Below are 26,618 nucleotides of genomic sequence, written 5' to 3' on the forward strand. Positions count from 1 at the left end.
TCCCACGATTTGCTAAACCCATCCTCATGCACCATTTGGAATCGTGAAAAGCCTTTTGTCTTTTTCATTTCTGTACTTTTACCCACGCACTAAAACAGCAATATGGAGCGCTTCACGGATTTGCGTGTCATCCTTTCGCAGGGGCCATGCTAATCTTCTCTGTATCGATCCAATTTTAGTATATGTGCCACCGTAGCAAGCACAGACCAGCGGTCAGGCTCAGGGCATATGTACGCCTCGAGTCCCAGCAATGTTCCTTCAAGGTGGTGGGACCCGAAGAGCCATGTTCCCACTTGTATGCCGTGCACTACAGAGCTTTGGCCCTGTCAGTGCTAGGCACACTGATTGATGCAGTAGGTCACCAAGTTTATGGACAGGGGGAAATTAGAGTGTCAGGATAGCCTATGGCAAAGTCCCACTAAAGCAAGGGCTTTGGAAGTGCATTAGCACAACAAAACAAACGATCAAAGCATCCCACATTCGTTTTCACCATGCATGTAGACTTTCCAGTTGACCCAGCAGCACCTCCCACGATTTGCTAAACCCATCCTCATGCACCATTTGGAATCGTGAAAAGCCTTTTGTCTTTTTCATTTCTGTACTTTTACCCACGCACTAAAACAGCAATATGGAGCGCTTCACGGATTTGCGTGTCATCCTTTCGCAGGGGCCATGCTAATCTTCTCTGTATCGATCCAATTTTAGTATATGTGCCACCGTAGCGAGCACGGACAAGTGGACAGGCTCAGGGCATATGTACGCCTCGAGTCCCAGCAATGTTCCTCCAAGGTGGTGGGACCTGGAGAGCCATGTTCCCACTTGTATGCCGTGCACTACAGAGCTTTGGCCCTGTCAGTGCTAGGCACACTGATTGATGCAGTAGGTCACCAAGTTTATGGACAGGGGGAAATTAGAGTGTCAGGATAGCCTATGGCAAAGTCCCAGTAAAGCAAGGGCTTTGGAAGTGCATTGGTTGCACAACAAAGCAAACGATCAAAGCATCCCACATTCATTTTCACCATGCATGTAGACTTTCCAGTTGACCCAGCAGCACCTCCCACGATTTGCTAAACCCATCCTCATGCACCATTTGGAATCGTGAAAAGCCTTTTGTCTTTTTTCATTTCTGTACTTTTACCCACGCACTAAAACAGCAATATGGAGCGCTTCACGGATTTGCGTGTCATCCTTTCGCAGGGGCCATGCTAATCTTCTCTGTATCGATCCAATTTTAGTATATGTGCCACCGTAGCAAGCACAGACCAGCGGTCAGGCTCAGGGCATACGTACGCCTCGAGTCCCAGCAATGTTCCTTCAAGGTGGTGGGACCCGAAGAGCCATGTTCCCACTTGTATGCCGTGCACTACAGAGCTTTGGCCCTGTCAGTGCTAGGCACACTGATTGATGCAGTAGGTCACCAAGTTTATGGACAGGGGGAAATTAGAGTGTCAGGATAGCCTATGGCAAAGTCCCAGTAAAGCAAGGGCTTTGGAAGTGCATTGGTTGCACAACAAAGCAAACGATCAAAGCATCCCACATTCATTTTCACCATGCATGTAGACTTTCCAGTTGACCCAGCAGCACCTCCCACGATTTGCTAAACCCATCCTCATGCACCATTTGGAATCGTGAAAAGCCTTTTGTCTTTTTTCATTTCTGTACTTTTACCCACGCACTAAAACAGCAATATGGAGCGCTTCACGGATTTGCGTGTCATCCTTTCGCAGGGGCCATGCTAATCTTCTCTGTATCGATCCAATTTTAGTATATGTGCCACCGTAGCAAGCACAGACCAGCGGTCAGGCTCAGGGCATATGTACGCCTCGAGTCCCAGCAATGTTCCTCCAAGGTGGTGGGACCTGGAGAGCCATGTTCCCACTTGTATGCCGTGCACTACAGAGCTTTGGCCCTGTCAGTGCTAGGCACACTGATTGATGCAGTAGGTCACCAAGTTTATGGACAGGGGGAAATTAGAGTGTCAGGATAGCCTATGGCAAAGTCCCAGTAAAGCAAGGGCTTTGGAAGTGCATTGGTTGCACAACAAAGCAAACGATCAAAGCATCCCACATTCGTTTTCACCATGCATGTAGACTTTCCAGTTGACCCAGCAGCACCTCCCACGATTTGCTAAACCCATCCTCATGCACCATTTGGAATCGTGAAAAGCCTTTTGTCTTTTTTCATTTCTGTACTTTTACCCACGCACTAAAACAGCAATATGGAGCGCTTCACGGATTTGCGTGTCATCCTTTCGCAGGGGCCATGCTAATCTTCTCTGTATCGATCCAATTTTAGTATATGTGCCACCGTAGCGAGCACAGACCAGCGGTCAGGCTCAGGGCATATGTACGCCTCGAGTCCCAGCAATGTTCCTTCAAGGTGGTGGGACCCGAAGAGCCATGTTCCCACTTGTATGCCGTGCACTACAGAGCTTTGGCCCTGTCAGTGCTAGGCACACTGATTGATGCAGTAGGTCACCAAGTTTATGGACAGGGGGAAATTAGAGTGTCAGGATAGCCTATGGCAAAGTCCCACTAAAGCAAGGGCTTTGGAAGTGCATTAGCACAACAAAAGAAACGATCAAAGCATCCCACATTCGTTTTCACCATGCATGTAGACTTTCCAGTTGACCCAGCAGCACCTCCCACGATTTGCTAAACCCATCCTCATGCACCATTTGGAATCGTGAAAAGCCTTTTGTCTTTTTGCATTTCTGTACTTTTACCCACGCACTAAAACAGCAATATGGAGCGCTTCACGGATTTGCGTGTCATCCTTTCGCAGGGGCCATGCTAATCTTCTCTGTATCGATCCAATTTTAGTATATGTGCCACCGTAGCGAGCACAGACCAGTGGTCAGGCTCAGGGCATATGTACGCCTCGAGTCCCAGCAATGTTCCTCCAGGGTGGTGGGAACCGGAGAGCCATGTTCCCACTTGTATGCCGTGCACTACAGAGCTTTGGCCCTGTCAGTGCTAGGCACACTGATTGATGCAGTAGGTCACCAAGTTTATGGACGGGGGGGGAAATTAGAGTGTCAGGATAGCCTATGGCAATCCCACTAAAGCAAGGGCTTTGGAAGTGCATTAGCACAACAAAACAAATGATCAAAGCATCCCACATTCGTTGTCACCATGCATGTAGACTTTCCAGTTGACCCAGCAGCACCTCCCACGATTTGCTAAACCCATCGTCATGCACCATTTGGAAACGTGAAAAGCCTTTTGTCTTTTTTCATTTCTGTACTTTTACCCACGCACTAAAAAAGCAATATGGAGCGCTTCACGGATTTGCGTGTCATCCTTTCGCAGGGGCCATGCTAATCTTCTCTGTATCGATCCAATTTTAGTATATGTGCCACCGTAGCGAGCACAGATCAGCAGTCAGGCTCAGGGCATATGTACGCCTCGAGTCCCAGCAATGTTCCTCCAAGGTGGTGAGACCTGGAGAGCCATGTTCCTACTTGTATGCCGTGCACTACAGAGCTTTGGCCCTGTCAGTGCTAGGCACACTGATTGATGCAGTAGGTCACCAAGTTTATGGACAGGGGGAAATTAGAGTGTCAGGATAGCCTATGGCAAAGTCCCAGTAAAGCAAGGGCTTTGGAAGTGCATTGGTTGCACAACAAAACAAATGATCAAAGCATCCCACATTCGTTTTCACCATGCATGTAGACTTTCCAGTTGACCCAGCAGCACCTCCCACGATTTGCTAAACCCATCCTCATGCACCATTTGGAATTGTGAAAAGCCTTTTGTCTTTTTCATTTCTGTACTTTTACCCACGCACTAAAACAGCAATATGGAGCGCTTCACGGATTTGCGTGTCATCCTTTCGCAGGGGCCATGCTAATCTTCTCTGTATCGATCCAATTTTAGTATATGTGCCACCGTAGCGAGCACAGACCAGTGGTCAGGCTCAGGGCATATGTACGCCTCGAGTCCCAGCAATGTTCCTTCAAGGTGGTGGGACCCGAAGAGCCATGTTCCCACTTATATACCGTGCACTACAGAGCTTTGGCCCTGTCAGTGCTAGGCACACTGATTGATGCAGTAGGTCACCAAGTTTATGGACAGGGGGAAATTAGAGTGTCAGGATAGCCTATGGCAAAGTCCCACTAAAGCAAGGGCTTTGGAAGTGCATTAGCACAACAAAACAAACGATCAGAGCATCCCACATTCGTTTTCACCATGCATGTAGACCTTCCAGTTGACCCAGCAGCACCTCCCACGATTTGCTAAACTCATCCTCATGCACCATTTGGAATCGTGAAAAGCCTTTTGTCTTTTTTCATTTCTGTACTTTTACCCACGCACTAAAACAGCAATATGGAGCGCTTCACGGATTTGCGTGTCATCCTTTCGCAGGGGCCATGCTAATCTTCTCTGTATCGATCCAATTTTAGTATATGTGCCACCGTAGCGAGCACGGACAAGTGGACAGGCTCAGGGCATATGTACGCCTCGAGTCCCAGCAATGTTCCTCCAAGGTGGTGGGACCTGGAGAGCCATGTTCCCACTTGTATGCCGTGCACTACAGAGCTTTGGCCCTGTCAGTGCTAGGCACACTGATTGATGCAGTAGGTCACCAAGTTTATGGACAGGGGGAAATTAGAGTGTCAGGATAGCCTATGGCAAAATCCCAGTAAAGCAAGGGCTTTGGAAGTGCATTGGTTGCACAACAAAGCAAACGATCAAAGCATCCCACATTCATTTTCACCATGCATGTAGACTTTCCAGTTGACCCAGCAGCACCTCCCACGATTTGCTAAACCCATCCTCATGCACCATTTGGAATCGTGAAAAGCCTTTTGTCTTTTTTCATTTCTGTACTTTTACCCACGCACTAAAACAGCAATATGGAGCGCTTCACGGATTTGCGTGTCATCCTTTCGCAGGGGCCATGCTAATCTTCTCTGTATCGATCCAATTTTAGTATATGTGCCACCGTAGCAAGCACAGACCAGCGGTCAGGCTCAGGGCATATGTACGCCTCGAGTCCCAGCAATGTTCCTTCAAGGTGGTGGGACCCGAAGAGCCATGTTCCCACTTGTATGCCGTGCACTACAGAGCTTTGGCCCTGTCAGTGCTAGGCACACTGATTGATGCAGTAGGTCACCAAGTTTATGGACAGGGGGAAATTAGAGTGTCAGGATAGCCTATGGCAAAGTCCCACTAAAGCAAGGGCTTTGGAAGTGCATTAGCACAACAAAACAAACGATCAAAGCATCCCACATTCGTTTTCACCATGCATGTAGACTTTCCAGTTGACCCAGCAGCACCTCCCACGATTTGCTAAACCCATCCTCTTGCACCATTTGGAATCGTGAAAAGCCTTTTGTCTTTTTGCATTTCTGTACTTTTACCCACGCACTAAAAAAGCAATATGGAGCGCTTCACGGATTTGCGTGTCATCCTTTTGCAGGGGCCATGCTAATCTTCTCTGTATCGATCCAATTTTAGTATATGTGCCACCGTAGCGAGCACAGATCAGCAGTCAGGCTCAGGGCATATGTACGCCTCGAGTCCCAGCAATGTTCCTCCAAGGTGGTGGGACCTGGAGAGCCATGTTCCCACTTGTATGCCGTGCACTACAGAGCTTTGGCCCTGTCAGTGCTAGGCACACTGATTGATGCAGTAGGTCACCAAGTTTGTGGACAGGGGGAAATTAGAGTGTCAGGATAGCCTATGGCAAAGTCCCAGTAAAGCAAGGGCTTTGGAAGTGCATTGGTTGCACAACAAAGCAAACGATCAAAGCATCCCACATTCGTTTTCACCATGCATGTAGACTTTCCAGTTGACCCAGCAGCACCTCCCACGATTTGCTAAACCCATCCTCATGCACCATTTGGAATCGTGAAAAGCCTTTTGTCTTTTTTCATTTCTGTACTTTTACCCACGCACTAAAACAGCAATATGGAGCGCTTCACGGATTTGCGTGTCATCCTTTCGCAGGGGCCATGCTAATCTTCTCTGTATCGATCCAATTTTAGTATATGTGCCACCGTAGCGAGCACAGACCAGCGGTCAGGCTCAGGGCATATGTACGCCTCGAGTCCCAGCAATGTTCCTTCAAGGTGGTGGGACCCGAAGAGCCATGTTCCCACTTGTATGCCGTGCACTACAGAGCTTTGGCCCTGTCAGTGCTAGGCACACTGATTGATGCAGTAGGTCACCAAGTTTATGGACAGGGGGAAATTAGAGTGTCAGGATAGCCTATGGCAAAGTCCCACTAAAGCAAGGGCTTTGGAAGTGCATTAGCACAACAAAAGAAACGATCAAAGCATCCCACATTCGTTTTCACCATGCATGTAGACTTTCCAGTTGACCCAGCAGCACCTCCCACGATTTGCTAAACCCATCCTCATGCACCATTTGGAATCGTGAAAAGCCTTTTGTCTTTTTTCATTTCTGTACTTTTACCCACGCACTAAAACAGCAATATGGAGCGCTTCACGGATTTGCGTGTCATCCTTTCGCAGGGGCCATGCTAATCTTCTCTGTATCGATCCAATTTTAGTATATGTGCCACCGTAGCAAGCACAGACCAGCGGTCAGGCTCAGGGCATATGTACGCCTCGAGTCCCAGCAATGTTCCTTCAAGGTGGTGGGACCCGAAGAGCCATGTTCCCACTTGTATGCCGTGCACTACAGAGCTTTGGCCCTGTCAGTGCTAGGCACACTGATTGATGCTGTAGGTCACCAAGTTTATGGACAGGGGGAAATTAGAGTGTCAGGATAGCCTATGGCAAAGTCCCACTAAAGCAAGGGCTTTGGAAGTGCATTAGCACAACAAAACAAACGATCAAAGCATCCCACATTCGTTTTCACCATGCATGTAGACTTTCCAGTTGACCCAGCAGCACCTCCCACGATTTGCTAAACCCATCCTCATGCACCATTTGGAATCGTGAAAAGCCTTTTGTCTTTTTGCATTTCTGTACTTTTACCCACGCACTAAAAAAGCAATATGGAGCGCTTCACGGATTTGCGTGTCATCCTTTCGCAGGGGCCATGCTAATCTTCTCTGTATCGATCCAATTTTAGTATATGTGCCACCGTAGCGAGCACGGACGAGTGGACAGGCTCAGGGCATATGTACGCCTCGAGTCCCAGCAATGTTCCTCCAAGGTGGTGGGACCTGGAGAGCCATGTTCCCACTTGTATGCCGTGCACTACAGAGCTTTGGCCCTGTCAGTGCTAGGCACACTGATTGATGCAGTAGGTCACCAAGTTTATGGACAGGGGGAAATTAGAGTGTCAGGATAGCCTATGGCAAAGTCCCAGTAAAGCAAGGGCTTTGGAAGTGCATTGGTTGCACAACAAAGCAAACGATCAAAGCATCCCACATTCGTTTTCACCATGCATGTAGACTTTCCAGTTGACCCAGCAGCACCTCCCACGATTTGCTAAACCCATCCTCATGCACCATTTGGAATCGTGAAAAGCCTTTTGTCTTTTTTCATTTCTGTACTTTTACCCACGCACTAAAACAGCAATATGGAGCGCTTCACGGATTTGCGTGTCATCCTTTCGCAGGGGCCATGCTAATCTTCTCTGTATCGATCCAATTTTAGTATATGTGCCACCGTAGCGAGCACAGACCAGCGGTCAGGCTCAGGGCATATGTACGCCTCGAGTCCCAGCAATGTTCCTTCAAGGTGGTGGGACCCGAAGAGCCATGTTCCCACTTGTATGCCGTGCACTACAGAGCTTTGGCCCTGTCAGTGCTAGGCACACTGATTGATGCAGTAGGTCACCAAGTTTATGGACAGGGGGAAATTAGAGTGTCAGGATAGCCTATGGCAAAGTCCCACTAAAGCAAGGGCTTTGGAAGTGCATTAGCACAACAAAAGAAACGATCAAAGCATCCCACATTCGTTTTCACCATGCATGTAGACTTTCCAGTTGACCCAGCAGCACCTCCCACGATTTGCTAAACCCATCCTCATGCACCATTTGGAATCGTGAAAAGCCTTTTGTCTTTTTTCATTTCTGTACTTTTACCCACGCACTAAAACAGCAATATGGAGCGCTTCACGGATTTGCGTGTCATCCTTTCGCAGGGGCCATGCTAATCTTCTCTGTATCGATCCAATTTTAGTATATGTGCCACCGTAGCAAGCACAGACCAGCGGTCAGGCTCAGGGCATATGTACGCCTCGAGTCCCAGCAATGTTCCTTCAAGGTGGTGGGACCCGAAGAGCCATGTTCCCACTTGTATGCCGTGCACTACAGAGCTTTGGCCCTGTCAGTGCTAGGCACACTGATTGATGCTGTAGGTCACCAAGTTTATGGACAGGGGGAAATTAGAGTGTCAGGATAGCCTATGGCAAAGTCCCACTAAAGCAAGGGCTTTGGAAGTGCATTAGCACAACAAAACAAACGATCAAAGCATCCCACATTCGTTTTCACCATGCATGTAGACTTTCCAGTTGACCCAGCAGCACCTCCCACGATTTGCTAAACCCATCCTCATGCACCATTTGGAATCGTGAAAAGCCTTTTGTCTTTTTGCATTTCTGTACTTTTACCCACGCACTAAAAAAGCAATATGGAGCGCTTCACGGATTTGCGTGTCATCCTTTCGCAGGGGCCATGCTAATCTTCTCTGTATCGATCCAATTTTAGTATATGTGCCACCGTAGCGAGCACGGACGAGTGGACAGGCTCAGGGCATATGTACGCCTCGAGTCCCAGCAATGTTCCTCCAAGGTGGTGGGACCTGGAGAGCCATGTTCCCACTTGTATGCCGTGCACTACAGAGCTTTGGCCCTGTCAGTGCTAGGCACACTGATTGATGCAGTAGGTCACCAAGTTTATGGACAGGGGGAAATTAGAGTGTCAGGATAGCCTATGGCAAAGTCCCAGTAAAGCAAGGGCTTTGGAAGTGCATTGGTTGCACAACAAAGCAAACGATCAAAGCATCCCACATTCATTTTCACCATGCATGTAGACTTTCCAGTTGACCCAGCAGCACCTCCCACGATTTGCTAAACCCATCCTCATGCACCATTTGGAATCGTGAAAAGCCTTTTGTCTTTTTTCATTTCTGTACTTTTACCCACGCACTAAAACAGCAATATGGAGCGCTTCACGGATTTGCGTGTCATCCTTTCGCAGGGGCCATGCTAATCTTCTCTGTATCGATCCAATTTTAGTATATGTGCCACCGTAGCAAGCACAGACCAGCGGTCAGGCTCAGGGCATATGTACGCCTCGAGTCCCAGCAATGTTCCTCCAAGGTGGTGGGACCTGGAGAGCCATGTTCCCACTTGTATGCCGTGCACTACAGAGCTTTGGCCCTGTCAGTGCTAGGCACACTGATTGATGCAGTAGGTCACCAAGTTTATGGACAGGGGGAAATTAGAGTGTCAGGATAGCCTATGGCAAAGTCCCAGTAAAGCAAGGGCTTTGGAAGTGCATTGGTTGCACAACAAAGCAAACGATCAAAGCATCCCACATTCGTTTTCACCATGCATGTAGACTTTCCAGTTGACCCAGCAGCACCTCCCACGATTTGCTAAACCCATCCTCATGCACCATTTGGAATCGTGAAAAGCCTTTTGTCTTTTTTCATTTCTGTACTTTTACCCACGCACTAAAACAGCAATATGGAGCGCTTCACGGATTTGCGTGTCATCCTTTCGCAGGGGCCATGCTAATCTTCTCTGTATCGATCCAATTTTAGTATATGTGCCACCGTAGCGAGCACAGACCAGCGGTCAGGCTCAGGGCATATGTACGCCTCGAGTCCCAGCAATGTTCCTTCAAGGTGGTGGGACCCGAAGAGCCATGTTCCCACTTGTATGCCGTGCACTACAGAGCTTTGGCCCTGTCAGTGCTAGGCACATTGATTGATGCAGTAGGTCACCAAGTTTATGGACAGGGGGAAATTAGAAGGTGCGTTCGACATGAAGCTCAGCTGCAGCCGATGATCAACGAGATTAGCCGAGCGCAGGCGGGGCGGAGTTGAAAACGGAGCCGTCAAGACGGACAGCTGGACACTTCGGGACTCAAAGTTGCTACAGTCATGATGACCGATCACATGGCGTCATCATATTTTTTTGTTATTTTTATTTATAACAACAAAACATTTACAAATAAAACAGAATACAGGCTCTTCAAACTGTAGTTCCTTTTTAAACTATAAGAGAGAATTATGAATAAAATATATAACAAATGCATGAGAGAAATAAGAGGAAATGAGAGGTTAATATAAACATAAAAACGAACAGGTCTATTAAATACAAAGCAATAAGCATAAATTCTAGGAGTTAAACATCAATCTTTAGGCTAATACTTGTTTGAATCTGCTAAAAAAGGGTTTACATATATGTACATTTATAGATATAAAAATTTCCCATGTAAAAAGCAAAACAAGGTGTTTTGATTAGGTCTTAATAAATGACATTATTTTGGATGATGAATGAATTTTCAAAAAAGCATTTTAATCCAAAAAGATTGTGTTGAAAAGAACAAAAGGTAAAATAAGTGAGCTATGTAGAAGTTTCCCAGAAAGAGCAGGTAGCCTTTAAACTGCTAGACAGAAAATAAAATATATATTTATATTATAATAATAAAGCCATTTTATAATTATTTAATAAAATAGTTCTTTACTTTAATTTGTTAAGAGAGCTTTAGGGGGGCAGGATCAATGATGATGATTTTCTTATTTCAAGTCTGTAAGACTTATTTGAGTTCATATTTAGGTTATTCACTAAAATATACACTAAAATATATCATTTAAATCGTTCATGGAGATGAATGCAGTAAATAGTCTGTATAAAAAAGTTAAAAAATAAACCTGTGCAAACAAGCTAACCTTTATAACCAGATTATTTAACAAAAGATGATACTGCAGTAAAATATTTGTAGTCTTTTAATAAGCAAGATGTGTACAGGATAGAGAGGGTGTAAAAAGTTAATTGTTTGTTTTGAAACTTTTGAATCGGAATTTGTCCAATTATAAACCCGAAATACACGTGTTTGTTGTCATGTGGTGAACTCGGCCAATCGTGTAATATCGGTGTCGTCATCAAAGCTCCTGCAGTCGCTCTTCAGAAGCTGCATGGTCTGAGTTTGCCGTCTGATCACGGAGCGCTGTCGCGGTACTTTGATGCCACATGTGACAGTCACGTGGCGTCGGCGCAGCATCAATCCGGACAAGATTTCTAACCAGAATGCACCGCTTTAAGACAGATTTCGATCGATCTGCGCAGCGCTGCATGAAGTCGAACGCACCTAGAGTGTCAGGATAGCCTATGGCAAAGTCCCAGTAAAGCAAGGGCTTTGGAAGTGCATTGGTTGCACAACAAAGCAAACGATCAAAGCATCCCACATTCATTTTCACCATGCATGTAGACTTTCCAGTTGACCCAGCAGCACCTCCCACGATTTGCTAAACCCATCCTCATGCACCATTTGGAATCGTGAAAAGCCTTTTGTCTTTTTTCATTTCTGTACTTTTACCCACGCACTAAAACAGCAATATGGAGCGCTTCACGGATTTGCGTGTCATCCTTTCACAGGGGCCATGCTAATCTTCTCTGTATCGATCCAATTTTAGTATATGTGCCACCGTAGCAAGCACAGACCAGCGGTCAGGCTCAGGGCATATGTATGCCTCGAGTCCCAGCAATGTTCCTTCAAGGTGGTGGGACCCGAAGAGCCATGTTCCCACTTGTATGCCGTGCACTACAGAGCTTTGGCCCTGTCAGTGCTAGGCACACTGATTGATGCAGTAGGTCACCAAGTTTATGGACAGGGGGAAATTAGAGTGTCAGGATAGCCTATGGCAAAGTCCCACTAAAGCAAGGTCTTTGGAAGTGCATTAGCACAACAAAACAAACGATCAAAGCATCCCACATTCGTTTTCACCATGCATGTAGACTTTCCAGTTGACCCAGCAGCACCTCCCACGATTTGCTAAACCCATCCTCATGCACCATTTGGAAACGTGAAAAGCCTTTTGTCTTTTTGCATTTCTGTACTTTTACCCACGCACTAAAACAGCAATATGGAGCGCTTCACGGATTTGCGTGTCATCCTTTCGCAGGGGCCATGCTAATCTTCTCTGTATCGATCCAATTTTAGTATATGTGCCACGTAGCGAGCACAGACCAGTGGTCAGGCTCAGGGCATATGTACGCCTCGAGTCCCAGCAATGTTCCTCCAGGGTGGTGGGAACCGGAGAGCCATGTTCCCACTTGTATGCCGTGCACTACAGAGCTTTGGCCCTGTCAGTGCTAGGCACACTGATTGATGCAGTAGGTCACCAAGTTTATGGACGGGGGGGAAATTAGAGTGTCAGGATAGCCTATGGCAAAGTCCCAGTAAAGCAAGGGCTTTGGAAGTGCATTAGCACAACAAAACAAACGATCAAAGCATCCCACATTCGTTTTCACCATGCATGTAGACTTTCCAGTTGACCCAGCAGCACCTCCCACGATTTGCTAAACCCATCCTCATGCACCATTTGGAATCGTGAAAAGCCTTTTGTCTTTTTGCATTTCTGTACTTTTACCCACGCACTAAAAAAGCAATATGGAGCGCTTCACGGATTTGCGTGTCATCCTTTCGCAGGGGCCATGCTAATCTTCTCTGTATCGATCCAATTTTAGTATATGTGCCACCGTAGCGAGCACAGATCAGCAGTCAGGCTCAGGGCATATGTACGCCTCGAGTCCCAGCAATGTTCCTCCAAGGTGGTGGGACCTGGAGAGCCATGTTCCCACTTGTATGCCGTGCACTACAGAGCTTTGGCCCTGTCAGTGCTAGGCACACTGATTGATGCAGTAGGTCACCAAGTTTATGGACAGGGGGAAATTAGAGTGTCAGGATAGCCTATGGCAAAGTCCCAGTAAAGCAAGGGCTTTGGAAGTGCATTGGTTGCACAACAAAACAAATGATCAAAGCATCCCACATTCGTTTTCACCATGCATGTAGACTTTCCAGTTGACCCAGCAGCACCTCCCACGATTTGCTAAACCCATCCTCATGCACCATTTGGAATCGTGAAAAGCCTTTTGTCTTTTTGCATTTCTGTACTTTTACCCACGCACTAAAACAGCAATATGGAGCGCTTCACGGATTTGCGTGTCATCCTTTCACAGGGGCCATGCTAATCTTCTCTGTATCGATCCAATTTTAGTATATGTGCCACCGTAGCAAGCACAGACCAGCGGTCAGGCTCAGGGCATATGTATGCCTCGAGTCCCAGCAATGTTCCTTCAAGGTGGTGGGACCCGAAGAGCCATGTTCCCACTTGTATGCCGTGCACTACAGAGCTTTGGCCCTGTCAGTGCTAGGCACACTGATTGATGCAGTAGGTCACCAAGTTTATGGACAGGGGGAAATTAGAGTGTCAGGATAGCCTATGGCAAAGTCCCACTAAAGCAAGGTCTTTGGAAGTGCATTAGCACAACAAAACAAACGATCAAAGCATCCCACATTCGTTTTCACCATGCATGTAGACTTTCCAGTTGACCCAGCAGCACCTCCCACGATTTGCTAAACCCATCCTCATGCACCATTTGGAAACGTGAAAAGCCTTTTGTCTTTTTGCATTTCTGTACTTTTACCCACGCACTAAAACAGCAATATGGAGCGCTTCACGGATTTGCGTGTCATCCTTTCGCAGGGGCCATGCTAATCTTCTCTGTATCGATCCAATTTTAGTATATGTGCCACGTAGCGAGCACAGACCAGTGGTCAGGCTCAGGGCATATGTACGCCTCGAGTCCCAGCAATGTTCCTCCAGGGTGGTGGGAACCGGAGAGCCATGTTCCCACTTGTATGCCGTGCACTACAGAGCTTTGGCCCTGTCAGTGCTAGGCACACTGATTGATGCAGTAGGTCACCAAGTTTATGGACGGGGGGGAAATTAGAGTGTCAGGATAGCCTATGGCAAAGTCCCAGTAAAGCAAGGGCTTTGGAAGTGCATTAGCACAACAAAACAAACGATCAAAGCATCCCACATTCGTTTTCACCATGCATGTAGACTTTCCAGTTGACCCAGCAGCACCTCCCACGATTTGCTAAACCCATCCTCATGCACCATTTGGAATCGTGAAAAGCCTTTTGTCTTTTTGCATTTCTGTACTTTTACCCACGCACTAAAAAAGCAATATGGAGCGCTTCACGGATTTGCGTGTCATCCTTTCGCAGGGGCCATGCTAATCTTCTCTGTATCGATCCAATTTTAGTATATGTGCCACCGTAGCGAGCACAGATCAGCAGTCAGGCTCAGGGCATATGTACGCCTCGAGTCCCAGCAATGTTCCTCCAAGGTGGTGGGACCTGGAGAGCCATGTTCCCACTTGTATGCCGTGCACTACAGAGCTTTGGCCCTGTCAGTGCTAGGCACACTGATTGATGCAGTAGGTCACCAAGTTTATGGACAGGGGGAAATTAGAGTGTCAGGATAGCCTATGGCAAAGTCCCAGTAAAGCAAGGGCTTTGGAAGTGCATTGGTTGCACAACAAAACAAATGATCAAAGCATCCCACATTCGTTTTCACCATGCATGTAGACTTTCCAGTTGACCCAGCAGCACCTCCCACGATTTGCTAAACCCATCCTCATGCACCATTTGGAATCGTGAAAAGCCTTTTGTCTTTTTGCATTTCTGTACTTTTACCCACGCACTAAAACAGCAATATGGAGCGCTTCACGGATTTGCGTGTCATCCTTTCGCAGGGGCCATGCTAATCTTCTCTGTATCGATCCAATTTTAGTATATGTGCCACCGTAGCGAGCACGGACGATTGGACAGGCTCAGGGCATATGTACGTCTCGAGTCCCAGCAATGTTCCTCCAAGGTGGTGGGACCTGGAAAGCCATGTTCCCACTTGTATGCCGTGCACTACAGAGCTTTGGCCCTGTCAGTGCTAGGCACACTGATTGATGCAGTAGGTCACCAAGTTTATGGACAGGGGGAAATTAGAGTGTCAGGATAGCCTATGGCAAAGTCCCACTAAAGCAAGGGCTTTGGAAGTGCATTAGCACAACAAAACAAACGATCAAAGCATCCCACATTCGTTTTCACCATGCATGTAGACTTTCCAGTTGACCCAGCAGCACCTCCCACGATTTGCTAAACCCATCCTCATGCACCATTTGGAATCGTGAAAAGCCTTTTGTCTTTTTTCATTTCTGTACTTTTGCCCACGCACTAAAACAGCAATATGGAGCGCTTCACGGATTTGCGTGTCATCCTTTCGCAGGGGTCATGCTAATCTTCTCTGTATCGATCCAATTTTAGTATATGTGCCACCGTAGCGAGCACGGACGAGTGGACAGGCTCAGGGCATATGTACGCCTCGAGTCCCAGCAATGTTCCTCCAAGGTGGTGGGACCTGGAGAGCCATGTTCCCACTTGTATGCCGTGCACTACAGAGCTTTGGCCCTGTCAGTGCTAGGCACACTGATTGATGCAGTAGGTCACCAAGTTTATGGACAGGGGGAAATTAGAGTGTCAGGATATCCTATGGCAAAGTCCCAGTAAAGCAAGGGCTTTGGAAGTGCATTGGTTGCACAACAATACAAACGATCAAAGCATCCCACATTCGTTTTCACCATGCATGTAGACTTTCCAGTTGACCCAGCAGCACCTCCCACGATTTGCTAAACCCATCCTCATGCACCATTTGGAATTGTGAAAAGCCTTTTGTCTTTTTCATTTCTGTACTTTTACCCACGCACTAAAACAGCAATATGGAGCGCTTTACGGATTTGCGTGTCATCCTTTCGCAGGGGCCATGCTAATCTTCTCTGTATCGATCCAATTTTAGTATATGTGCCACCGTAGCGAGCACAGACTAGTGGTCAGGCTCAGGGCATATGTACGCCTCGAGTCCCAGCAATGTTCCTTCAAGGTGGTGGGACCCGAAGAGCCATGTTCCCACTTATATACCGTGCACTACAGAGCTTTGGCCCTGTCAGTGCTAGGCACACTGATTGATGCAGTAGGTCACCAAGTTTATGGACAGGGGGAAATTAGAGTGTCAGGATAGCCTATGGCAAAGTCCCACTAAAGCAAGGGCTTTGGAAGTGCATTAGCACAACAAAACAAACGATCAGAGCATCCCACATTCGTTTTCACCATGCATGTAGACCTTCCAGTTGACCCAGCAGCACCTCCCACGATTTGCTAAACTCATCCTCATGCACCATTTGGAATCGTGAAAAGCCTTTTGTCTTTTTTCATTTCTGTACTTTTACCCACGCACTAAAACAGCAATATGGAGCGCTTCACGGATTTGCGTGTCATCCTTTCGCAGGGGCCATGCTAATCTTCTCTGTATCGATCCAATTTTAGTATATGTGCCACCGTAGCGAGCACATATCAGCAGTCAGGCTCAGGGCATATGTACGCCTCGAGTCCCAGCAATGTTCCTCCAAGGTGGTGGGACCTGGAGAGCCATGTTCCCACTTGTATGCCGTGCACTACAGAGCTTTGGCCCTGTCAGTGCTAGGCACACTGATTGATGCAGTAGGTCACCAAGTTTATGGACGGGGGGGAAATTAGAGTGTCAGGATAGCCTATGGCAAAGTCCCAGTAAAGCAAGGGCTTTGGAAGTGCATTAGCACAACAAAACAAACGATCAAAGCATCCCACATTCGTTTTCACCATGCATGTAGACTTTCCAGTTGACCCAGCAGCACCTCCCACGATTTGCTAAACCCATCCTCATGCACCATTTGGAATCGTGAAAAGCCTTTTGTCTTTTTGCATTTCTGTACTTTTACCCACGCACTAAAAAAGCAATATGGAGCGCTTCACGGATTTGCGTGTCATCCTTTCGCAGGGGCCATGCTAATCTTCTCTGTATCGATCCAATTTTAGTATATGTGCCACCGTAGCGAGCACAGATCAGCAGTCAGGCTCAGGGCATATGTACGCCTCGAGTCCCAGCAATGTTCCTCCAAGGTGGTGGGACCTGGAGAGCCATGTTCCCACTTGTATGCCGTGCACTACAGAGCTTTGGCCCTGTCAGTGCTAGGCACACTGATTGATGCAGTAGGTCACCAAGTTTATGGACAGGGGGAAATTAGAGTGTCAGGATAGCCTATGGCAAAGTCCCAGTAAAGCAAGGGCTTTGGAAGTGCATTGGTTGCACAACAAAACAAATGATCAAAGCATCCCACATTCGTTTTCACCATGCATGTAGACTTTCCAGTTGACCCAGCAGCACCTCCCACGATTTGCTAAACCCATCCTCATGCACCATTTGGAATCGTGAAAAGCCTTTTGTCTTTTTGCATTTCTGTACTTTTACCCACGCACTAAAACAGCAATATGGAGCGCTTCACGGATTTGCGTGTCATCCTTTCGCAGGGGCCATGCTAATCTTCTCTGTATCGATCCAATTTTAGTATATGTGCCACCGTAGCGAGCACGGACGATTGGACAGGCTCAGGGCATATGTACGTCTCGAGTCCCAGCAATGTTCCTCCAAGGTGGTGGGACCTGGAAAGCCATGTTCCCACTTGTATGCCGTGCACTACAGAGCTTTGGCCCTGTCAGTGCTAGGCACACTGATTGATGCAGTAGGTCACCAAGTTTATGGACAGGGGGAAATTAGAGTGTCAGGATAGCCTATGGCAAAGTCCCAGTAAAGCAAGGGCTTTGGAAGTGCATTGGTTGCACAACAAAGCAAACGATCAAAGCATCCCACATTCGTTTTCACCATGCATGTAGACTTTCCAGTTGACCCAGCAGCACCTCCCACGATTTGCTAAACCCATCCTCATGCACCATTTGGAATCGTGAAAAGCCTTTTGTCTTTTTTCATTTCTGTACTTTTACCCACGCACTAAAACAGCAATATGGAGCGCTTCACGGATTTGCGTGTCATCCTTTCGCAGGGGCCATGCTAATCTTCTCTGTATCGATCCAATTTTAGTATATGTGCCACCGTAGCAAGCACAGACCAGCGGTCAGGCTCAGGGCATATGTATGCCTCGAGTCCCAGCAATGTTCCTTCAAGGTGGTGGGACCCGAAGAGCCATGTTCCCACTTGTATGCCGTGCACTACAGAGCTTTGGCCCTGTCAGTGCTAGGCACACTGATTGATGCAGTAGGTCACCAAGTTTATGGACAGGGGGAAATTAGAGTGTCAGGATAGCCTATGGCAAAGTCCCACTAAAGCAAGGGCTTTGGAAGTGCATTAGCACAACAAAACAAACGATCAAAGCATCCCACATTCGTTTTCACCATGCATGTAGACTTTCCAGTTGACCCAGCAGCACCTCCCACGATTTGCTAAACCCATCCTCATGCACCATTTGGAATCGTGAAAAGCCTTTTGTCTTTTTTCATTTCTGTACTTTTGCCCACGCACTAAAACAGCAATATGGAGCGCTTCACGGATTTGCGTGTCATCCTTTCGCAGGGGTCATGCTAATCTTCTCTGTATCGATCCAATTTTAGTATATGTGCCACCGTAGCGAGCACGGACGAGTGGACAGGCTCAGGGCATATGTACGCCTCGAGTCCCAGCAATGTTCCTCCAAGGTGGTGGGACCTGGAGAGCCATGTTCCCACTTGTATGCCGTGCACTACAGAGCTTTGGCCCTGTCAGTGCTAGGCACACTGATTGATGCAGTAGGTCACCAAGTTTATGGACAGGGGGAAATTAGAGTGTCAGGATATCCTATGGCAAAGTCCCAGTAAAGCAAGGGCTTTGGAAGTGCATTGGTTGCACAACAATACAAACGATCAAAGCATCCCACATTCGTTTTCACCATGCATGTAGACTTTCCAGTTGACCCAGCAGCACCTCCCACGATTTGCTAAACCCATCCTCATGCACCATTTGGAATTGTGAAAAGCCTTTTGTCTTTTTCATTTCTGTACTTTTACCCACGCACTAAAACAGCAATATGGAGCGCTTTACGGATTTGCGTGTCATCCTTTCGCAGGGGCCATGCTAATCTTCTCTGTATCGATCCAATTTTAGTATATGTGCCACCGTAGCGAGCACAGACTAGTGGTCAGGCTCAGGGCATATGTACGCCTCGAGTCCCAGCAATGTTCCTTCAAGGTGGTGGGACCCGAAGAGCCATGTTCCCACTTATATACCGTGCACTACAGAGCTTTGGCCCTGTCAGTGCTAGGCACACTGATTGATGCAGTAGGTCACCAAGTTTATGGACAGGGGGAAATTAGAGTGTCAGGATAGCCTATGGCAAAGTCCCACTAAAGCAAGGGCTTTGGAAGTGCATTAGCACAACAAAACAAACGATCAGAGCATCCCACATTCGTTTTCACCATGCATGTAGACCTTCCAGTTGACCCAGCAGCACCTCCCACGATTTGCTAAACTCATCCTCATGCACCATTTGGAATCGTGAAAAGCCTTTTGTCTTTTTTCATTTCTGTACTTTTACCCACGCACTAAAACAGCAATATGGAGCGCTTCACGGATTTGCGTGTCATCCTTTCGCAGGGGCCATGCTAATCTTCTCTGTATCGATCCAATTTTAGTATATGTGCCACCGTAGCGAGCACAGATCAGCAGTCAGGCTCAGGGCATATGTACGCCTCGAGTCCCAGCAATGTTCCTCCAAGGTGGTGGGACCTGGAGAGCCATGTTCCCACTTGTATGCCGTGCACTACAGAGCTTTGGCCCTGTCAGTGCTAGGCACACTGATTGATGCAGTAGGTCACCAAGTTTATGGACAGGGGGAAATTAGAGTGTCAGGATAGCCTATGGCAAAGTCCCAGTAAAGCAAGGGCTTTGGAAGTGCATTGGTTGCACAACAAAGCAAACGATCAAAGCATCCCACATTCATTTTCACCATGCATGTAGACTTTCCAGTTGACCCAGCAGCACCTCCCACGATTTGCTAAACCCATCCTCATGCACCATTTGGAATCGTGAAAAGCCTTTTGTCTTTTTTTATTTCTGTACTTTTACCCACTCACTAAAACAGCAATATGGAGCACTTCACGGATTTGCGTGTCATCCTTTCGCAGGGGCCATGCTAATCTTCTCTGTATCGACCCAATTTTAGTATATGTGCCACCATAGCAAGCACTCAGGCTCAGGGCATATGTACGCCTCGAGTCCCAGCAATGTTCCTCCAAGGTGGTGGGACCTAGAGAGCCATGTTCCCACTTGTATGCCGTGCACTACAGAGCTTTGGCCCTGTCAGTGCTAGGCACACTGATTGATGCAGTAGGTCACCAAGTTTATGGACAGGGGGAAATTAGAGTGTCAGGATAGCCTATGGCAAAGTCCCACTAAAGCAAGGGCTTTGGAAGTGCATTGGTTGCACAACAAAACAAACGATCAAAGCATCCCACATTCGTTTTCACCATGCATGTAGACTTTCCAGTTGACCCAGTAGCACCTCCCACGATTTGCTAAACCCATCCTCATGCACCATTTGGAATCGTGAAAAGCCTTTTGTCTTTTTTCATTTCTGTACTTTTACCCACGCACTAAAACAGCAATATGGAGCGCTTCACGGATTTGTGTGTCATCCTTTCGCAGGGGCCATGCTAATATTCTCTGTATCGATCCAAGTATATGTTTTTTTTTTTTCAAAACATCAGTTCAGAAGCATATAAAAATATCATTTACAAACATTCCTTATGACATTATGTTGGTTTCAAAACAGGAAAACAACAAGCATAATCATTCTGGCAAATCTATTTTCAAACCATCTAGTGAGTACGTAATATAAGGAGTATTCAACATAAACGTTTTGTAAAATTCAGTCTCTTTTTCTTCCATTCTAAAATATTGTTCCACAGTTTTAATATAGTTTTCCAGTTTCTTTTATACATTGTCCATAACTCCATTTTAGCATGTTTATTTTTAACAATGTTTCTCCTTTCTCAAATTACAGTTCTTGCAACTGATAGAAACAAATAGGCAATTCTTGTTTTACTTCCATTAAAACTAGGGATGCACGATATATCGGCGCCCATATCGTTATTGTCCGATAAATGCTATTTTTAAGATTATCGTTATCGATCCGATGTTGACACCTTGCAATTTCGAAATCATATCTTTTTTGCTTCAAGTATAGACTATTCAGTTCATAAGAGCAGTTCAATCTTTTATGAAGTTTGCTGTATAAAAATATAACAATTTGAAATATTTATTATTATCGGCCTATACATATCGGCTATCGGCCTCCAAGTCTGAAGAATTATCGGTTATCGGTATCAGCCAAAAAATCCATATCGGTGCATCCCTAATTAAAACCAAATAAAAACATTTTATACCATTCTGTCTCCTCCTCAATCAGTTTTACTTTTCATCATTTGTTTAATACTTTCTTTTAACTTTGCCATAAATGTATTAAATTCAACACATTTTAAAAACAAATGCATAATACCTTCATTTTTCAGTCCACATATTTTGCATAATGCATTCTCACTGCTTCCAATTTGTGCCAGTTTTGTTTCAGTGAAAATAACATTATGTCTGATGAAATAATCCAACGTTTCAATTTTTGCGTCTAAATATTTCCATTTTAAATTCTTCCAGATTCCCTCTTTGTCTATTTCCACAAATATTTTTTTCCAAAATTGTTCTGAAACTGGTCTTTTATGCACTTTGTTTCTGAAACAAATGTAGAAATTTTTGAGAACACATTCTTGAAAATCTTTCTCATTTTCCTTTAAAAACATTTTCACATTATTCCTTCATTCGAATCTATGATTTCAAAACTTTCTGGATCCACACCTACAAATGTTTTCATAATTTATCGTCCACCCAAACTAAATGATGAATTTCTAAATGACTTTGCTGCTTTTTAACACATATTACCACCCTCTCACCTAATATTATGGTTTTAGGAGATTTTAATATTCATGTGGATAATTTTAATAACTCCCTTACAAGAGATGTTATATCCTGTCTTGAGAGCTTTTACTTCAACAGCATGTCAATGTTCCCACACACTCTAAAGGACACACCCTCAACCTCATCTGCTGCTCTGGTGTTTCACCCATTGACCTCTCTGCTGAGGAACTCCCTATAACGGATAATTTTCTCCTCTGATTTAATTTTGCACTCTCTCTTTCTTCCACCAAATCTCTCCGTACTATTTCCTTCCGTAACATAAAACATATTAATTTAAAATCCTTTTTTTGCTAGTATTAACTCTCTTCCTGAAATTACTAACCTTTCATCACCAAATGATTTAGTTTCTCATTACAACACTGGACTTCACTATAAGTCTCTGTAATAAAGTTCACGGCCCTTTGGCCGCCTGGAAGAAGGAGGCGGAGAACCGACGTAGTTTAAAATTATTTATTAATAACAGAGACGGCAGCTCCTCACGGAGACAATGGGGGGGTTGGCGCCACAGCCCCTGCGAGACCTATATGAGATGGGCCGAGAGAACAGGAGATGAAAAAAAAGGAAAGACAGAGTACACCAGGAAAGGGGAGAGAGGAAAATGAAAAAAAAAATTGGGGTTCGGTTCTCCAGACACGCTGCCACTCGGTCCTCCACCAGCTGAGAGATGCGATGACGTGCTGGGAGCCCTGTGGAGGAATCTATCCACCCGTCTGTCTTCTGGCGTCCGGCGGCGGTTCTCCTGGCTGGCTGGCGGCATCTCTGGTCTCCTGCTCCGCTTCCGTGGATGGATGCAGGCTCTGGCATCATGGTGGATCGCGGCAACTCCCCCGGGTTCTGTGGGATGGCTCCCTTCAGCACTTTCCCCTTCGGTGGTGAGCCCTGCGTCTCCTGCTCCTCCCCATGCTGGGAGACGGCAGCAGGCAGATCCTTTCCTCGCCAGCCTCAGGCCGCCCCGGCACTCTGGGCAGACGAACAGGTTTCTCCCCCACTCTGGTTAACTCCCAAACACTCGCCCCTCTCTCAGCGGCAAGGGCATCTGGACAACGCGTCCCTCCTTCTCCCGGGCTTCGGCACCACTGTAATAAAGTTCATGGCCCTTTGGCCGCCAGAAAGAAGGAGGCGGAGAACCAACGCAGTTTTAAAATATTTATTAATAACAGGGATGGCAGTCTCCGTGTCTAAACCAAAACGGACGGACGGCAGCTCCTCACGAAGACTGCCGTCAAACTGAAAGCAAAAGTAAAATATGTCCGGGCCCGGTCCTCTCTCGGCTTCCTCTGCCATAGTTCCTCCTTTTATGGTCCAGAGCTCCTTCCGTGGGATCCGAGGCAGGTGCGCACCGCAGGTGTATCCACTTACGCGGTGGCCTTACTCCGTTCCCACGGCTCTCGGCCACGCCCCCTCGCCACAGTCTCATATGGATTTTTTGAACATCTGACAGAAATAAAGTCAATCAGGTAAGCAATGAGCGTAGCTGCTGCTGCTTCTCTTCTGTTTCTGCATATTAACAGCAGGTGTTCATCATCAGTATTCAATCATCACTTAATTAAACTCATCATCGGCTCATTAACTTTACTCTGCTGCTGAGTAAATTTTGCTCATATGCTCAAATTTTGCTCATTTGCTCAAATTTTGGATCATATGTTTTGTCCCAGCTAAGATCTTAAAATGTTCTTTACTTCTCATAGTAACAACTAATGATAATAATTGTCATGGTCACATATATTGCTGTATATGAAGGGATATTTATTAATTAGCATGATGGTTGCTATATTTTAATGAAACAACTGTTTACTATGTGAATGGAGCTATCAAACCGACACGAGCGTTGAAAATAATACATAAGCTAAACTTTTTCAGGTTTTGTGCAGCCATATATACATATAAGTAATATCACAGTATAAAAATAACCTACAACACGAAATCTCTAGGACAGGTGAACTTTCTGACGACACAGCGTCACCAGCACAGACCAAACACTGCACAAAGAATGAGATATTTTAAACATGATGTGACCTTAGCATTAATGTAACAATAAAAATAACTTACCGCACAAAATCTCTGTAATGGATGAACGTCTGACAGCGCAGCGTCAGGCACACAGACAAAATACTGCACACACAGTGAAATATTTTAAATGTGATGTGAGCAAAACATACTGTTTATCAGAACAGGATAAAAATAACCTACCGCTCTAAATCACTATGACAGGTGTACTTGCTGACAGCGCAGCCTCACGAACAAAGACAAAATGCTGCACAAAGAGTGAAAAACTTCGAACGTGATGTAACCAGAACATATTGTGCATCAATATAACAGTATAAAAATAACTTACCACACGAAATCTCAACAACAGGTGTACTTTCTGAAGGCGCAGCCTCACGAATACTGCTCAAAAAGTGAGATATTTCAAACATGTCGTGAACAAAACATACTGTGCATCAATATAACAGTATAAAAATAACTTTCCACACAAAATCACTTTAACATACGAATTAATCTCGACAGCAGATGAACTTTCTGACCCGATAAATTGAGCATTCAGAGCAAGAGAAACTTTGGAAAATCCTCAGCGCTGATTGGCCCTGATTTTAAACTTTAGACAATGCATCCCTCCGATTAGCCCAGGGTCTAAGCAAACTGTAGACAATCGCGGCTTCTCGTTGGACGAGAGTCTACAGTCTACAGTTACCATTGCACGTTCCCTGGGCAGATGTCTGCGAACTCCCCAAATGTGGGAATCTCGACTGCATAATTTCTGGTAGTGGGGGACTGCGTTCGCGCTCTCCCCTGAGCACAGTGGTTCAAGACAGAGTTCAGGCGGTAGCGTCGGGCCCGGCTGGAGCGGCGCTTCCCTCTCTTCCTCGTCCTTTGCCAAGCCTCTTTTGCTCCAGTAGAGCTGCGCGCGCCTGTGGAAGGCCTGCCCACCCGTCGCTGGAAGAGTCTGTTCTGACGCCGAAAACTACTCGAAAGGTCCCCCCTCAAAGCGGTTTGACCAGGTGAAGGAACACGCAAAGAGAGCCCCCGGTGGCTTTTTTCCGCCAAGCGAGTGTGCCCTGTGGAATGTCAGGATTTTATTTGCCGGCCTGCCGCTGTTACTGATGGAACGAATGCAGACCGTGTGAAAGGTCATCATTTTATCTGCCATTAAGTAAGCGAACGCTTCTGCTCGGATCAGAGGTAACTTTGTTTCAAGAACTGCAATCTTTTGCAGACGTCTGTGGCGTTTTAGGCAGAGGGACGGTTCTAAACCAATCTGAACCAGAGGCAATTTCGCAGCCAGCCGTCGGTGGTTTCCCGTCCCAGGAATGTAAGGTGCTTGCAGCGAGAGGTTGTTTCGTTAGCGCTTCCGCTTTCGTCAGTGAAGTTCTTTTGCGGAACGTTTGTAGATCCCGTCGTGTTCTTCAAGCTATGTCGTTTGAGCACTGTGCTGATAGGCTGACGTAAGAAAACAGGACGAAAATATACAAGGCAAGAGTGCAAAGCACGGAGCTCTAGGCAAAGGCGGTCCGAACCGCAGCAAAGCAGGAGGTCGACATGTCCAAATAGACCAAATCAGAAACTAAGCAGAGAAAAACGGCATCTGTAGAGAAAGAAAACAGATGGAGGAAAAGAAAGAAAGAACAGGAGGATCCCCTCCCCTCCCCCCATAGAGGGTCTGTTATCCCCAGATCAAGTGCGTCCAGTGGAATCCATGTGTTGGCAGCCCCAACTGATGACAAAACACAAAGCAAGCATCTGGAGGAAGCTCAAACTCTTCATGCGTTGCCACAGTTACTAGCGAGTGGTTTGCAGGCACAGGCACGTCTGCTGCAAGTACAGCGCCGTCAGGGGACAGGGGTTGCTGGCCCATTCCCCACGCTCGGTTGCTGGGCATCACCGCCCTGGAGTACGGCCGATAGAAAACGGCGGCTGCCATTTGCGCCACCCGGCAACTCATACCTACCTGGCAGGGGAGATACCATGATCAAGAAGGTGGTTCACCCAGGGCAAGGCTTGGCCATTGCACTCCGGCCACGCTGACCCCTGCGAATTCCCCAAATGTTGGAATCTCCACGTCATAATTTCTGGTAGTGGGGGACTGCGTTCGCGCTCTCCCCTGAGTACAGTGGTTCAAGACAGAGTTCAGGCAGTAGCGTCGGACCCGGCTGGAGCGGCGCTTCCCTCTCTTCCTCGTCCTTTGCCAAGCCTCTTTTGCTCCAGTAGAGCTGCGCGCGCCTGTGGAAGGCCTGCCCACCCGTCGCTGGAAGAGTCTGTTCTGACGCAGAAAACTACTCGAAAGGTCCCCCCTCAAAGCGGTTTGACCAGGTGAAGGAACACGCAAAGAGAGCCCCCGGTGGCTTTTTTCCGCCAAGCGAGTGTGCCCTGTGGAATGTCAGGATTTTATTTGCCGGCCTGCCGCTGTTACTGATGGAACGAATGCAGACCGTGTGAAAGGTCATCATTTTATCTGCCATTAAGTAAGCGAACGCTTCTGCTCGGATCAGAGGTAACTTTGTTTCAAGAACTGCAATCTTTTGCAGACGTCTGTGGCGTTTTAGGCAGAGGGACGGTTCTAAACCAATCTGAACCAGAGGCAATTTCGCAGCCAGCCGTCGGTGGTTTCCCGTCCCAGGAATGTAAGGTGCTTGCAGCGAGAGGTTGTTTCGTTAGCGCTTCCGCTTTCGTCAGTGAAGTTCTTTTGCGGAACGTTTGTAGATCCCGTCGTGTTCTTCAAGCTATGTCGTTTGAGCACTGTGCTGATAGGCTGACGTAAGAAAACAGGACGAAAATATACAAGGCAAGAGTGCAAA

General features: G+C 46.7%; 1 protein-coding gene, 1 long non-coding RNA gene and 38 other non-coding genes across 40 annotated transcripts in view; 2 read left to right on the forward strand and 38 right to left on the reverse strand.

Moving 5' to 3' along the window:
• The window catches only part of LOC141381809 (uncharacterized), a 705,874-nt gene that overhangs the window by 379,097 nt on the left and 300,159 nt on the right, over positions 1-26,618 (forward strand). The window lies entirely within an intron of this gene.
• On the reverse strand, positions 97-203 carry LOC137494841 (U6 spliceosomal RNA). Its single transcript, XR_011014784.1, has one exon. It is a non-coding gene; the product is annotated as a U6 spliceosomal RNA (small nuclear RNA).
• LOC137494663 (U6 spliceosomal RNA) lies at positions 623-729 on the reverse strand. The gene has a single exon (XR_011014609.1). It is a non-coding gene; the product is annotated as a U6 spliceosomal RNA (small nuclear RNA).
• Positions 1,153-1,259, reverse strand: LOC137494840 (U6 spliceosomal RNA). The gene has a single exon (XR_011014783.1). It is a non-coding gene; the product is annotated as a U6 spliceosomal RNA (small nuclear RNA).
• LOC137494838 (U6 spliceosomal RNA) lies at positions 1,683-1,789 on the reverse strand. Its single transcript, XR_011014781.1, has one exon. It is a non-coding gene; the product is annotated as a U6 spliceosomal RNA (small nuclear RNA).
• On the reverse strand, positions 2,213-2,319 carry LOC137494662 (U6 spliceosomal RNA). Its single transcript, XR_011014608.1, has one exon. It is a non-coding gene; the product is annotated as a U6 spliceosomal RNA (small nuclear RNA).
• On the reverse strand, positions 2,740-2,846 carry LOC137494661 (U6 spliceosomal RNA). Its single transcript, XR_011014607.1, has one exon. It is a non-coding gene; the product is annotated as a U6 spliceosomal RNA (small nuclear RNA).
• LOC137494565 (U6 spliceosomal RNA) lies at positions 3,267-3,373 on the reverse strand. The gene has a single exon (XR_011014511.1). It is a non-coding gene; the product is annotated as a U6 spliceosomal RNA (small nuclear RNA).
• On the reverse strand, positions 3,796-3,902 carry LOC137494660 (U6 spliceosomal RNA). Its single transcript, XR_011014606.1, has one exon. It is a non-coding gene; the product is annotated as a U6 spliceosomal RNA (small nuclear RNA).
• On the reverse strand, positions 4,323-4,429 carry LOC137494659 (U6 spliceosomal RNA). Its single transcript, XR_011014605.1, has one exon. It is a non-coding gene; the product is annotated as a U6 spliceosomal RNA (small nuclear RNA).
• LOC137494836 (U6 spliceosomal RNA) lies at positions 4,853-4,959 on the reverse strand. Its single transcript, XR_011014780.1, has one exon. It is a non-coding gene; the product is annotated as a U6 spliceosomal RNA (small nuclear RNA).
• LOC137494539 (U6 spliceosomal RNA) lies at positions 5,380-5,486 on the reverse strand. The gene has a single exon (XR_011014485.1). It is a non-coding gene; the product is annotated as a U6 spliceosomal RNA (small nuclear RNA).
• LOC137494657 (U6 spliceosomal RNA) lies at positions 5,910-6,016 on the reverse strand. The gene has a single exon (XR_011014603.1). It is a non-coding gene; the product is annotated as a U6 spliceosomal RNA (small nuclear RNA).
• LOC137494835 (U6 spliceosomal RNA) lies at positions 6,437-6,543 on the reverse strand. The gene has a single exon (XR_011014779.1). It is a non-coding gene; the product is annotated as a U6 spliceosomal RNA (small nuclear RNA).
• LOC137494564 (U6 spliceosomal RNA) lies at positions 6,964-7,070 on the reverse strand. The gene has a single exon (XR_011014510.1). It is a non-coding gene; the product is annotated as a U6 spliceosomal RNA (small nuclear RNA).
• Positions 7,494-7,600, reverse strand: LOC141382000 (U6 spliceosomal RNA). The gene has a single exon (XR_012402939.1). It is a non-coding gene; the product is annotated as a U6 spliceosomal RNA (small nuclear RNA).
• On the reverse strand, positions 8,021-8,127 carry LOC137494834 (U6 spliceosomal RNA). The gene has a single exon (XR_011014778.1). It is a non-coding gene; the product is annotated as a U6 spliceosomal RNA (small nuclear RNA).
• LOC137494563 (U6 spliceosomal RNA) lies at positions 8,548-8,654 on the reverse strand. Its single transcript, XR_011014509.1, has one exon. It is a non-coding gene; the product is annotated as a U6 spliceosomal RNA (small nuclear RNA).
• LOC137494833 (U6 spliceosomal RNA) lies at positions 9,078-9,184 on the reverse strand. The gene has a single exon (XR_011014777.1). It is a non-coding gene; the product is annotated as a U6 spliceosomal RNA (small nuclear RNA).
• LOC137494656 (U6 spliceosomal RNA) lies at positions 9,608-9,714 on the reverse strand. The gene has a single exon (XR_011014602.1). It is a non-coding gene; the product is annotated as a U6 spliceosomal RNA (small nuclear RNA).
• Positions 11,486-11,592, reverse strand: LOC137494945 (U6 spliceosomal RNA). The gene has a single exon (XR_011014889.1). It is a non-coding gene; the product is annotated as a U6 spliceosomal RNA (small nuclear RNA).
• On the reverse strand, positions 12,013-12,118 carry LOC137494521 (U6 spliceosomal RNA). The gene has a single exon (XR_011014467.1). It is a non-coding gene; the product is annotated as a U6 spliceosomal RNA (small nuclear RNA).
• On the reverse strand, positions 12,540-12,646 carry LOC137494562 (U6 spliceosomal RNA). Its single transcript, XR_011014508.1, has one exon. It is a non-coding gene; the product is annotated as a U6 spliceosomal RNA (small nuclear RNA).
• On the reverse strand, positions 13,070-13,176 carry LOC137494944 (U6 spliceosomal RNA). Its single transcript, XR_011014888.1, has one exon. It is a non-coding gene; the product is annotated as a U6 spliceosomal RNA (small nuclear RNA).
• Positions 13,597-13,702, reverse strand: LOC137494520 (U6 spliceosomal RNA). The gene has a single exon (XR_011014466.1). It is a non-coding gene; the product is annotated as a U6 spliceosomal RNA (small nuclear RNA).
• LOC137494561 (U6 spliceosomal RNA) lies at positions 14,124-14,230 on the reverse strand. The gene has a single exon (XR_011014507.1). It is a non-coding gene; the product is annotated as a U6 spliceosomal RNA (small nuclear RNA).
• LOC137494655 (U6 spliceosomal RNA) lies at positions 14,654-14,760 on the reverse strand. Its single transcript, XR_011014601.1, has one exon. It is a non-coding gene; the product is annotated as a U6 spliceosomal RNA (small nuclear RNA).
• On the reverse strand, positions 15,181-15,287 carry LOC137494915 (U6 spliceosomal RNA). The gene has a single exon (XR_011014858.1). It is a non-coding gene; the product is annotated as a U6 spliceosomal RNA (small nuclear RNA).
• Positions 15,710-15,816, reverse strand: LOC137494948 (U6 spliceosomal RNA). The gene has a single exon (XR_011014892.1). It is a non-coding gene; the product is annotated as a U6 spliceosomal RNA (small nuclear RNA).
• LOC137494774 (U6 spliceosomal RNA) lies at positions 16,237-16,343 on the reverse strand. Its single transcript, XR_011014720.1, has one exon. It is a non-coding gene; the product is annotated as a U6 spliceosomal RNA (small nuclear RNA).
• LOC137494560 (U6 spliceosomal RNA) lies at positions 16,765-16,871 on the reverse strand. The gene has a single exon (XR_011014506.1). It is a non-coding gene; the product is annotated as a U6 spliceosomal RNA (small nuclear RNA).
• LOC137494654 (U6 spliceosomal RNA) lies at positions 17,295-17,401 on the reverse strand. Its single transcript, XR_011014600.1, has one exon. It is a non-coding gene; the product is annotated as a U6 spliceosomal RNA (small nuclear RNA).
• LOC137494832 (U6 spliceosomal RNA) lies at positions 17,825-17,931 on the reverse strand. Its single transcript, XR_011014776.1, has one exon. It is a non-coding gene; the product is annotated as a U6 spliceosomal RNA (small nuclear RNA).
• Positions 18,352-18,458, reverse strand: LOC137494914 (U6 spliceosomal RNA). The gene has a single exon (XR_011014857.1). It is a non-coding gene; the product is annotated as a U6 spliceosomal RNA (small nuclear RNA).
• On the reverse strand, positions 18,881-18,987 carry LOC137494947 (U6 spliceosomal RNA). The gene has a single exon (XR_011014891.1). It is a non-coding gene; the product is annotated as a U6 spliceosomal RNA (small nuclear RNA).
• LOC137494653 (U6 spliceosomal RNA) lies at positions 19,408-19,514 on the reverse strand. Its single transcript, XR_011014599.1, has one exon. It is a non-coding gene; the product is annotated as a U6 spliceosomal RNA (small nuclear RNA).
• LOC137494988 (U6 spliceosomal RNA) lies at positions 19,938-20,044 on the reverse strand. Its single transcript, XR_011014932.1, has one exon. It is a non-coding gene; the product is annotated as a U6 spliceosomal RNA (small nuclear RNA).
• Positions 20,458-20,560, reverse strand: LOC137495099 (U6 spliceosomal RNA). The gene has a single exon (XR_011015040.1). It is a non-coding gene; the product is annotated as a U6 spliceosomal RNA (small nuclear RNA).
• On the reverse strand, positions 23,173-24,241 carry LOC141381903 (uncharacterized). The gene is made up of 4 exons (XR_012402805.1): positions 24,161-24,241; positions 24,016-24,079; positions 23,875-23,937; positions 23,173-23,259 (listed from the first exon to the last, which is right to left on the reverse strand). It is a non-coding gene; the product is annotated as an uncharacterized lncRNA (long non-coding RNA).
• On the forward strand, positions 25,764-25,927 carry LOC137494478 (U1 spliceosomal RNA). The gene has a single exon (XR_011014436.1). It is a non-coding gene; the product is annotated as a U1 spliceosomal RNA (small nuclear RNA).

Source organism: Danio rerio, chromosome 4 (assembly GCF_049306965.1).
Source record: "Danio rerio strain Tuebingen ecotype United States chromosome 4, GRCz12tu, whole genome shotgun sequence".
Classification (NCBI taxonomy): Eukaryota; Metazoa; Chordata; class Actinopteri; order Cypriniformes; family Danionidae; genus Danio; species Danio rerio.